A 13,164-nucleotide genomic window follows, 5' to 3' on the forward strand; every position below is an offset into this window, starting at 1 on the left:
TGCTCCCCCTCCACCATCAGACTCCTCAACAACAAACCCAATCAGGGACTCATTTAAAGACTCTTACTTTTGTACTTTATAGGTTTTTTTTTCCCCCTCATCTCTGTATTTCAGTCAGTTGTTTACATTTATTTACATGTGTACATTGTGTACAGGTTTTTTTTGCACTACCAATAAGTGGTTATTCTGCCCAGCCTGCAGGAGAAAGAATCTCAGGATTGTATGTGATGTCATGTATGTATTCTGACAATAAATCTGAAACCTGAAATCTGAAATATAATGCAAACATAGTTAAAACTGATTATTTCACAGGTCATTAACAATATAAGTCCAGACAGCTTAATTTGCAAGTTAAAACAAATCCCTAACAGAAGTAGCTTCATGGCTGCCCTTGGATGTTGACTTACATACCATAATTGGTGAATGGAAATGATCAGTCATTATAAACACAAGCATTCCATCGGCCTCTTCAGTGAAAGCATTCCTATGCTTGCTGTATTTGTATGAGGTAAATTCTATGTATTACTCATTCAGGAACATTAACAAATCCCAAGGGCAACTTTACAAAATAATTCATTTGATTTGAATAACTTTTAAATCCATTATCCATTCTGATCTTGATTGTTTTCCCAAAATAGAACATTTCTAGTATGAAGGAATTATTAATCATCCAAACGTGTCGCTTGCCAACGCCTTTATAATGTTTTATGAGAAGTACCTTGGTTTACCCAATGCAACATGGCTATAAAGTGAATATCCATAACATGCCTTTCTCCTCCAACTGTATTATTGATAACTCCAGAAATTCCATTAAATACTATTTGAATGACCATGTAATTCTTGTAAGGAAACTAATATATGCAAAAAGTTATTGATATTATATTTGAAGTCAATCTATGAGCATGATGTTCAATAACGTTAGGTGTTTCACTTAAAAGATTATGATTGCAAGACTGCAATTATGATTCATACAGCCTCACTAATTGTTAAACAAGAACATATTGTTGACCCACTTTGCAATCTAAGATTAATGGATTGCCCTTTGGTCACCACACTGCATCTATTGGAAAAAGGGACAATTTGCATTTTTCCACAAGGCTGCAACAAACTGTGATGTTGGAGGTGTGACTGGAGGGATTTGTTGACCTTTGTCTTCTGATTAGTGTGTCTTTGACTTCTAGTGGCAATTTTGGATTTACTTCAGCTGAGGTGTTTGATGTGCTTTGTCTCTGGCTGATCAGCTTTGTGCCAGCCATGGGTGGTGTCCAACAAACCTCTCCAATCTTTGAACTAGGGTCACTGACCTTCACTACAAAATTCAGTTTAAGTTAATGCATTTAAAGTCTTTGATTAATTTTAAACTAACAAAAATTATATACACTGGACAACAATTCTTTTCAAAAGGTTTGCTTCCTGAAAATAAATTGGGGATTATGATAGACAACTTCAAGCTGAACACAAAGATAATTTCAGATTTGCTGTATCATGTAGGAAGTTGGAAAAACATTAAATTAACTTTTATTGCATTTAGCAGGTTTAATTGCATAATGATGCTGACACATTGTGTGAGTTCAACTGACCTAAAAATGTTTTGCACTGATTTTCATTTGAACTCAGCATCTGATGCCTCTCATGTCAGTGTCCAACAATAGTTGGCCAGCATTGATGGATTCCAATTGCCCTGATACCACTTTTCCATGGTCACAATGTCCTGATAAAATCTTTCACCATGTTTGTCACTGACTGCACCAAGATCAGCAGGGGAAAAGTTCAAGTGCGAATGCAGAAAATGAACTTTCAATGACAGGTGGCACTTCATGATTTTGTACGCTTGAAGTAGACTTAAAATATGACAGGAAATCACAAAAATAGGTTATATCTAAAAAACAGTATGCGATAGGAAAGTTTTAAGGTGATTTTCATACCCAACATCCATAAAATACACCCAAAAGTGTTCAGGAAGAAAAATCTTCATAGTCCAGTGATATAAAAATACATACATATCCAATTACATTTCTTCTTTAATTTTTTAAATTGTTTAGATTGAATTTAAACTTGTTTAATATTTCTGAATTAAAAAGACCTATAAAAACACTGAAAATTCCTTGGCCACAGTGTATTGTCAAAACCTGCTTTGCCAGGCAGAGGGATCTCAGAACAGAGGCATCCTGTGCAATGAAATCAGTTTTTGCAGTAGGATGAGAGCAGCTATTAGACAGCCAATCTTCTCATTTAGAGATGCTGTCATTATTGTACTGCAAGAAATGCTACAGCTAGTTTCTACTCAAATGGTTCCTGTGAACTGCAGTGTTACAATGACTAGATAATATGATTTGGTGATGTTGGTTGAAGGGCAAATCCTATTTAGGATACCAGGGAAAAGTTCACTATTCTTCAAATAGTGTCATGGGATCTTTATGTATCCATACAACTGGGATCTTCAATTTAATATCACAGCAGCTGCACCCCCTCAGTACGAAGATGTAAAGTGGCAAAAGTCTCTGTCGGAGCATTTAAACTCATGACTTTCTGACATTGTGACTGTTCCATTCAGTGAGCCATGGCTGGCATCACGCTGGAAGAAATTCATCTACCCCAAAAATATTCACCTAACCTTTAAAGAAAACTATCACAATTTTGGTGTCTGTCCACTGCTGCTATTCTTACTAAGTATTTACTTAGTTAATGTAAGACTAGATTATATAACACTCATATTCTGTATTTTTTGCTTTGTGCTGCGGTAGTGTCTTTCACTTCTCATTTAAACATAATTTACAATTTAAATATAAATGGAAACATTTCCATAAACACTTTTGATGGCATGGCGTGATGCTATCGCTATGGTAAATGGGAGAGATTCAGAATAGATCTTGCAATACAAACTTCGGTACCCATGAGGCATTGAATAGCAACAGTGTTGTTTCTTACAACAATCTATAAACTCGTTGCCTGACATACCCCTGACTCTTCTCTAGCTGGTAAGCCTGGTTCACTGAGCCGTGTATGGACGTGCCTGGGCAGGACCAACCATACCTAGATGTAAGGTGGCAAATGCACTGGACGACACCTGTGCTGGAAAGAGCATGGGAATGATGGATACAATTTTGGTGGCCATTTGTGATTGGCAAAATAATTAGGGCAGGAGAGACTTCATGAACATTCTCTTTCTCACTGATGATGACCCCTAGTAAACACATGAAAGTAATGAGACTAAATTGTTTGGAAACTTCTTCAACCGGACATGCAAATTAAATGGTTCATCTTGGTCTCTTCTGGAGAGCCACACTATCTCACAGTCTTGCCTTAAGTCAATTGAATTCAATCCACTTGTTACAAGGAAAAGCTGAGCATCCTGGATGAAGCCAAGGACATGGATAATAAGACTTGCTTCAATATTATCCACTAGGGAATGAAGTCTGCTGCTCATGTCGTCAAATCATGAACTTACAAAGTATGAGTTGGTTCAGGTATTGTATGTACATTATCAATTCCAGTTCATTATAGGAAGGATACCTGAAAGTTAGAAAAAAACTTGAGTTAAGAGAGATTGCTATCCCCGACTAGACTGTTCCTCCACAATTTCCAATACCCAAATGGGTTTAGTTCAAATTAATCTTTTCTCATATTCCTTTCATAGAGTAGAAGGAGGCAACCCTTGGAGCCCATTAATCTGATTCCCTTATTTAGTTCCCTGTAATGTATTATATCTGAAATGCCCATCATAACCTGTTGAGGCCCAACATAAACTAGAAGAGCAACATCTTAATTTTCCATCAAGGGACTTTACAATGCTTTGGAATAATCATCTCCAACTTCAGGTAAATTGCATGCTCATTTTTTCCCATCATCATACTTGCTTCCCTTTCTCTCCCTGTTTATGTAAAATGTCAGCACCTGATCTGACTTAATCTATTTCCATAAGTCCTTCACCCTTCCTTCCCAGTTCTGCTTTTGACTTGTAACCTTTCCACTTGCCCTTTCCCCTGTTCTGAGGGGACTTGTCAGACTGAATGACCTACTTCTCCTCCTTTATCTTATGGTCTTGTAGTTTTGTGGGTCGCTGATCCATAATGTTGACTGATTTCATTTTCTATGGATTCTCTTTGACAGGCTGAGTACTTTCAGCTCTTTGGCATTTGTTTCAGTTTCCAGCATCATTACTTCATTTTCTTCCCATCAAATACACCGCTTATTTTCCGTCTACACACCTTTACTTGGAATCATTTTTTTTATTGGCTTGGAAGTAGGGGACGTCTGATGTTGGCTTGAACAAATGTTACAATCAGTCCCATTTAACTGTTCTCTCATCAAATTCTCATATGTTTATCTGTGGGGGTTCTGCTGCGTTCAGTCAAACGCCAAAAAAAGCATCAAGATCACAGAGGACCTACTGCAGATCATATGTGGTTGAAACCATGCTGCTATGAATTTTTTAAATTTGATTTTAAAAAATGCTCTTCAAGATGTTAACCTCAATCTCAAAACTGTCCACATTCCCAGATCAAATCAATCCCCCCCCCCCCCCCCCACACCCCGTGAGTTTCTGCATGCTTTTGAGCATGTTAAAGTTTTCAAATATATGTATAAATAAATACAGGTGCACAATCCTTTATCCAGAACCCTTGGGGGACAGTGTGTTCCAAATTTCGAATTTTTCCGGATTTCGGAAAGCCAGACTTAAGCCCACCCGAATTGTGCTGCTGTATCCCCTACACCCTTCCAGTCACACTGTTGTCTCCCCCAACCCGCCTCGACCGCCCAACTCATGCTGCCGGTCTCTCGGCTGCCAAACTTGTGCTGAAAGTCTCCCCCCACCTTACCCGCCTGAATCACGCTGCTGCCTCTCTTACCACTTGCCAGATTTTGGAGCTTTCCGGATTTTAGATATCCAGATAAAGGATCGTGTACCTGTATTTAGAAACTATTCCTTAATAATTTGATTTTGTTTGGGGTTTTAAGTAATGTTCATTTATTTAAAATTGTGCTACCAAGTTGTGGACTATACTACTTATATTTTTATATAATAAATCAAATTTCAGGTTTACTCATCAAGTAGTATTAAGTTGTCTTTTTAAAATCTATCCCAGGAAAAATATTAGGTTAACATCCCCATCAAATGAACTGCATTTCAAAGGTGCCTGACCTCTCTGCTCATGGAGACATTTTCTGGAAACCTGAGAAAAAGAGGTGCCTGTCAAAGCCAATGTGAATGAGCAGATAGCATTCTTGCCTTTGAGTTAGAAGGCTATGGGTTCGAAGCAGACACTCAATTTTTACCATAATCATTTTAATCAGAATCATTTTCTCTCATTGAAAGTACTTGGATGGCATCACAACAATATTTCTGCATAGTTTATTGTAAAGATGGAGTGAAACATCCAATACACTTCAAGGTTTTGTTGTAACTGGTTCATCCCACTTTTGCAGATGAAATTTTCTCAGCCGCTTACACAGGTGCCTCACTGAGAAATTGATTGGAAGTATTTTAAAAGGCCCTTCAATAGAGAGTCTCATCCACATCTGTTACATTTTTTTTTTATAGCCATTAAGGACATGAAATGCCTTCAGGCTAATTACAAAATTTCTCATTTTACCACTTTAAATCGTTCCATTTGAAAATTATCCTTCTTGAGAACATTAAACAATCAAGAAAATGTGACAGATCTCCACTTGCTGAACAGTCTTGGCTTGCTTTTCCACAACTACAAGCTTAATTAGGTTTTAAGAGTATCCACAGAATTTTAGTGAGCCAATCAGACAACAGCACACATAAAACCGCAGAGAATTTTCAGAATCAGGGATTAAGATTAACTTTCCATTTTAACTGAATGCTATTTACTGGTATTCATTTTTTTTTGTCACTACATTTTTCTCCGACCTTAATGAAATGCTCAAGCGTGAAACATTGGTTATGTTATCTTTATCTTTGCAATATAAAATACACTGTTTGACTAGCTGAGTTTCCCCAGTGTTGAGTTTTTACTTCATTCACAGTATCTACAGACTTTCATGTTTTACTGCTATTTATTAATTAATGGGTACAGGTCGATGCAAAAGAAAATGATTGTATTCAGTTTTGTAAAGGTGGGCATTCTGCAGTGATTCCAGATGTCTTGTCCGAATTTAAACACACCATGCAATGCCCATGCTGTAAGTGCTTAAGATATAGAAGATGTTGGAATATGTTATGGAATGAATCCAGCTAATCACAGTAAAAAGTAGAGTGTTACCAGAAATTCTTGAGTCATTCGTCAGCAGTATCATCTCCACATTGCCTGCAGACTGTTTATCTTCACACCTGGAGACTCTCTCCCTGTTTAGGCATTACTGTGGGGGAAATTTCAGGGAGGACCAGTGCACTTCTAATCCTGGAAACAAATCATTAAATGAAAATCATTTTCATACTACAGCTGATGCAAAGATTTTAAGGCATGCCATGATCAAAGAAAGGCCCATAATACTGAGTCAAGTTTTTGCTGTAAAATGGCGGTTAGCCTAATAACACTTAATATTATTTATGTGGAAATTGGAAATCAGAGTCTGGTGAAATGCAGAAGGTTTCAGATGTTGTGATTGTAGTAAAAGCACATGGAAAAGCTGGAGGAACTCAGCCAGTCTTTCATTGTCCATAGGAGAGAAAGATATATTGCCTAAGTTTCCAGCCTGAGCCCTTCATGAAATGTGAAATGAGCAAAAAACAGGAAATCTCAGAATACAGACAATGCTGGTTATGGGGAGGAATCCAGACTAACAAAAAGTGTAAGGGGAGAGGAGAGAATTGATTATATCTATGTAAAAAAATTCAGGGAGAAGGGAGACACAGAGGTGGGGGAAGGCAATGGGGAAAGAAGTGAGGAGGAGTTTAACGAAAGCCAGAGAAGTTGATATTAATGCCATCCAGATGGAGGGAGCACTCAGACAGCTCCAAGAAAAGTGCAGAGAACAAAACAAAGGACTCTACATCACCTTTGTTGACCTCACCAAAGCCTTCGACACCGTGAGCAGGAAAGGGCTTTGGCAAATACTAGAGCGCATCGGATGTCCCCCAAAGTTCCTCAACATGATTATCCAACTGCACGAAAACCAACAAGGTCGGGTCAGATACAGCAATGAGCTCTCTGAACCCTTCTCCATTAACAATGGCGTGAAGCAAGGCTGTGTTCTCGCACCAACCCTCTTTTCAATCTTCTTCAGCATGATGCTGAACCAAGCCATGAAAGACCCCAACAATGAAGACGCTGTTTACATCCGGTACCGCACGGATGGCAGTCTCTTCAATCTGAGGCGCCTGCAAGCTCACACCAAGACACAAGAGAAACTTGTCCGTGAACTACTCTTTGCAGACGATGCCGCTTTAGTTGCCCATTCAGAGCCAGCTCTTCAGCGCTTGACGTCCTGCTTTGCGGAAACTGCCAAAATGTTTGGCCTGGAAGTCAGCCTGAAGAAAACGGAGGTCCTCCATCAGCCAGCTCCCCACCATGACTACCAGCCCCCCCACATCTCCATCGGGCACACAAAACTCAAAACGGTCAACCAGTTTACCTATCTCGGCTGCACCATTTCATCAGATGCAAGGATTGACAATGAGATAGACAACAGACACGCCAAGGCAAATAGTGCCTTTGGAAGACTACACAAAAGAGTCTGGAAAAACAACCAACTGAAAAACCTCACAAAGATAAGCGTATACAGAGCCGTTGTCATACCCACACTCCTGTTCGGCTCCGAATCATGGGTCCTCTACCGGCATCACCTACGGCTCCTGGAACGCTTCCACCAGCGTTGTCTCCGCTCCATCCTCAACATCCATTGGAGCGCTTTCATCCCTAACGTCGAAGTACTCGAGATGGCAGAGGTCGACAGCATCGAGTCCACGCTGCTGAAGATCCAGCTGCGCTGGGTGGGTCACGTCTCCAGAATGGAGGACCATCGCCTTCCCAAGATCGTGTTATATGGCGAGCTCTCCACTGGCCACCGTGACAGAGGTGCACCAAAGAAAAGGTACAAGGACTGCCTAAAGAAATCTCTTGGTGCCTGCCACATTGACCACTGCCAGTGGGCTGATATCGCCTCAAACCGTGCATCTTGGCGCCTCACAGTTTGGCGGGCAGCAACCTCCTTTGAATAAGACCACAGAGCCCACCTCACTGACAAAAGGCAAAGGAGGAAAAACCCAACACCCAGCCCCAACCAACCAATTTTCCCCTGCAGCCGCTGCAACTGTGTCTGCCTGTCCCGCATCGGACTTGTCAGCCACAAACGAGCCTGCAGCTGACGTGGACTTTTACCCCCTCCATAAATCTTCGTCCGCGAAGCCAAGCCAAAGAAGAAGATGTAAAAAAATTCAGGGAGAAGGGAGACACAGAGGTGGGGGAAGGCAATGGGGAAAGAAGTGAGGAGGAGTTTAACGAAACCCAGAGAAGTTGATATTAATGCCATCCAGATGGAGGGAGCACAGTTAGAAGACCAATTTGCAGGTGGTCTCAATCTGGCAGAGCATGCGACCATAGGCAGACATGCCAGGAAGGGAATGGGATGGGGAATTGAAAATGGTGGCCACTGGGAAATCCATGCTGTTGTGGCAGAGTTGAGGTACTCAACAAAGTGATCTCCCAGTCTGTGTCCAGTCTCTCTGACATAGTGAAATTGCAACAGGAGTACCAAAATGCAGTAGATGACCCCTGCAGATTCACAAGTGAAATGTGAACATAATCTGGGAATTTGAGGTGGGAATTAAATAGGCAGAATGATGTTAAGAGAGGAAGCAAAGAAAGGGTGAGACAGGCAGCTGCATGGCAATCTCAGAACATCTCAATTAAGTCAAGAGGCTTAAGGTAACTTTATGCCCCTGAACAGTGGACTACTAAGGGGAATCTAGCTAATTTATGTTAACATTCAAGCCAAAGGTCCAGATCTCAAGGGATTAGTCAGTTTCATAGTTGTGCTAGCTGACCTATGTACAAATGCTAGGCCTCCAAATAATCCATTTATCAAATTGTCCCATTCTCTGACAAGGTTGAATAGATTTTTACAAAGTAGGGGAATTATGGGATATGGGGAAAAGACAACTAGGAGGGGATGAGCCTGTCATCTGATCAGTCGTGATCTCATTGAATGGCAGAGCAGGCCCGATGGGATGGATGGCCCACTTCTGCTCCTTTTTATTATATTCTTATATTCTGCTCTTTTTTGCCAGCGATCCTACTCTGGACTAATGTAGAAAGACACTTCAGGTATTATGCCAGGAAAATTATGTTTATTTTTAAAAGTGCAGATAAATGTCACAAATACAGGTGTTCAAGGAAATAAATCACTTTTGAACACCAGGTGCATGAACAAATATGTAATTAACAGAGATGGAAAGGTGGTGAACTATTTACTTTATTGGTCTCATCCAATTTCCGAAACTTGTTTACAGTATTTTCATACCACCAAGTTATTGTTGAATATTTCATGAAATTAAATAATAATTTGAGACAGTTGTGGATATATATGTGTATAAAACCAGAGGTGGTGTTGACATTTTTACTATTTTTCCAGTGTGAAGGCTTTTACTTATTAAAATTAATTTTGATTTCACTGCAAACATTAAGATCTGGTTTAACGTTCATGGTGTATATTTAACATTGGCAAAAAATTGGTTCTGAATTTATCCTATGTTTAGTACATTGTAGGAAAATACCCATAGATACCCACCTTCCACTACATATTAATAGCTCGGTAGTGGAGAACGACAAGATCCTTGGAGTCCACTTAAGAAGTGAAACATAACATCTCCTCATTTATCCGGAAGGCGCAACTGCACTTCTTTAGAAGGCTGAGGAGGGAAAGAATACTGGCTACCGTTCTGCCAACTTACTACAGGAGCTCTATCGAGAGGTGTGGTATAGTTGCTGTAGAACATCGGATTGGAGGTCAATCCACAGGACCATAAAAGTGGCAGAGGCGATCACTGGGGTCTCCCTTCCCCCATCAATAGTCTTTACCGGGATCATTGTATAAAGAGGGTTTGCAAAATCAGGGAGGACTTCTACCATCCTGTCCAGCTACTCCTTTCAGGAAAAAGATACAGAAGTATCAGAGCCAGAACAGGCAGAATGAGGAACAGCTTCTTCCCATGGCAGTGGGAATGCAAATGACAGCTAAAACAACTCTCTACAACTACTATTTGTTGAGTATATTTATTTTAATAATGTACATACGTACTGTGCATATGTATCATTTGTCTGTATGTGTTATGTCTGTATGCATGCTTTGCACTGTCCTGCACCATGGACTTGTTTCATCTGTTTGTACTGGTACAATCAGATGACAAATAAACTTGAACTTAAAGAAATTATTGAGCAAATGGAACAATTAAAAAGGAACAAATACATCATTCCATTCAACTTAACTGAAGCTTTACTGGGCAGCTTAAGTGATCTGCTTTCATTTTAGAAGGTTGCCTGCTGACTTTACAAAACCTTGCAGGATCAAATCTCATCCACCATTCCAAAAGACTGCCAATGGACATGTGATGGACGTCTGGTTGAGTTACTCAGAAGGAGGCCAGAAGCTTGGACCTGAGCTCAGAGGCGAAATTAATCTGGTGTGACTCACCAGTTGCTGATGCAGTTAGCACAAGTGGTTTAAATGGGCAATTTTAATAGTATGGCAATACTGGTAATGAAGATGAGCTACCTTTATCCTTGCCAACCTGGAATTTCCCAGCTTGGAGTGGGCCAAGACTTGATTCAAATTTGAAAGCTCATCGAAAAGGAGAGAAGCCAGTGAGTGTACCAGAAGCTTATGGTGTATAGCCTGTGGAACATACATTGGCTTTGCATAATTGATGCATCCCTTATGAGATAAAGAAATGGGGATTCTGTGAGATATATGTGCGTGTGTGTGTGGCGCACACTCACACAGTCCCCAGGTTATGAACGACATCCATTCTTAAGTCTGTCTTTAAGTCAAATTTGTAGGTAAGTCGGAACAAGTACATATGGTTCTTATTTACCGTCAGTTAGTCAAATATTTGTCTAATTTTTAGAATATATGCATATAAAACAACTGGAGTAAATTTCTTGAAGTAGGCATCAAGGGAGATTTGTACAGAGCATTTAGTTTTCTTGTCATAAATGGCCTTGTAGAAGTTGAGGCCCTCAGTAACTGCACAGTAAACTTTCATGAACTTCTCTGTATAAGGACCTTGATCCTCTAAATTTGCCATTCCTGCTTCAATGATACGAAAGGCTTCAGCTAACTCTTTTGATTCTGGAGTTTTTAGGTTCCAATCTTTTTCCACAAATGCTGTCATCTGCTGGTCAGTTCTCCAGCATGTGAATCGAGTAACTCTACGAAATTATTTTCACTGATGTCTAACTGCAATTGATTACCAATATCAACCATAACTTTCCTGGCTTCGGCGATGTCGTCAGCTGTAAACCCTTGAAAAGCATGTGCAAATTTGGCACACAATTTGATCCACACTCCTTTCATATTAGACTGCTTCACTTCATCCCAAGAATCAGCAATATTTTTAATGGGATCAAAGATGTTATAATTCCTCCTGAACTGCCTTAAGCTCATCACAACACTTTGGGTGGCCCAGACTGCTTGTGAGAAGGTCTGCTGTAAATAATAGCCCACAAAGAAGGCTATGATTCCCTGATCCATTGGCTGAAATAGTGATATGGTGTTGGGGGGTAAAAAGTGATGGTCATCTAAAGTGCTTGGATGTCCAAGTGTGTTGTCAAGCACAAGGAGAATCTTGAAAGGAATTTTCTTGGCCAAGCAATAACGTTCAACAGCAGGGACAAAATGGTTCAAGAACCAATCTTCAAAGATGGCAATTGTGACCCAAGCCTTTGCATTAGCCTTCTAAATAACAGGAAAAATGCCTTAATGATAAGGCAAAGTGCCCTCTAATTTAGGGAGTGATACACAAGCAAAGGCTTGAGCATGAAATCCCCAGATGCGTTAACCCCAAGCAATAATGTTAGCCTATCCTTCGATGTGTTATGCCCTGGTGCACTTATTCCTTCTTTTGAAATGTAGGTCCCTTCAAGGATTTTTTTTCCAAAATAAGCCAATCTCGTCTACATTAAATATTTGGTCTGGAAAATAACCTTCCTCCTCAATATTTTTTTCAACCTTTCAGGAAAATCTCTCACAGCACTTACATCGGCACTCGCTCCTTCTCTTTGCAATTTAAATTTGCACTCACTTTGAAACGATTAAACCAGCCCCTACTCACAACAAATTTTTCATCACCTTCACTTGCTGCACGTGCAGCTGTTAAATCATTGAAAAAGCTTCAAGCTTGTTATTACACTAATTTAAGGCTAACAGGTATATTATGTTGATTTTGATTGCCTACCCAAATTATCAATAGCCTTTCCATTTCAATAATTAAACTACTGCATTGCTTAGTAATAATTGTAGCTTTCATTTGGAGCAGGGCCTTTCACATGCTCCATTATTCTCACTTTACCCTTTAAAATTGTTCCGATCATTGACCGACTGTAGCCTAACGCTTTTCTAATGACCGATGGTGTTTCACCTCTTTCCGATCACGTTATTATTTCCACTTTATTTTCAATCATGTTCGTTTTCCATTTCTTTGATGTGTCACTAGCACTTGCATTAGATTTATGCTTTGGAGGGTAAATGAGAGAAAAATGTAAGCCAAATAAAAGTTAACACAACATAGTGTTAACGGCAACATAATCTGACTTAAAATAGCAGACAACATTCTCCTTCCTCAAGCTGAAAAACTGCTGAAGCAGCATGTAGTCCATTGTAAATATGTCTGTAAGTCCGATGTTCTTAACCCGGGGACTTAATGTGTACATATATATGTGTCTATCTCACACACACACACACACACACACACACACACACGCACACACTGCGTGCGTGCGTGCGTGCGTGCGCGCGCGCGTGTGTGTGTGTGTGTATCGATATATATATCGATATATATATCGATGTATATATCGATATATATAGATATAGATATATATATCTATAGAGATATATAGATTATCTATATAGATATATGTATGTATGTATATATGTATGTGCGTGTATACGTGCATACCAATCTAGTGATCTATATAGATAAATAGATCTATATGAACTATATAGGAATCCCCACTTCTTTATTTCACAAGCGTGCATGAT

At 39.7% G+C, this 13,164-nt stretch overlaps 1 pseudogene; it reads right to left on the bottom strand.

Annotated features, from left to right (window-relative positions):
• Positions 1 to 11,295: 11,295 nt before the first annotated feature.
• On the bottom strand, positions 11,296 to 12,433 carry LOC138762377 (tigger transposable element-derived protein 1-like; annotated as a pseudogene).
• Between the last annotated feature and the right edge of the window lie 731 nt (positions 12,434 to 13,164).

This window comes from Narcine bancroftii, chromosome 4, assembly GCF_036971445.1.
Source record: "Narcine bancroftii isolate sNarBan1 chromosome 4, sNarBan1.hap1, whole genome shotgun sequence".
In the NCBI taxonomy this organism is placed as follows: domain Eukaryota; kingdom Metazoa; phylum Chordata; class Chondrichthyes; order Torpediniformes; family Narcinidae; genus Narcine; species Narcine bancroftii.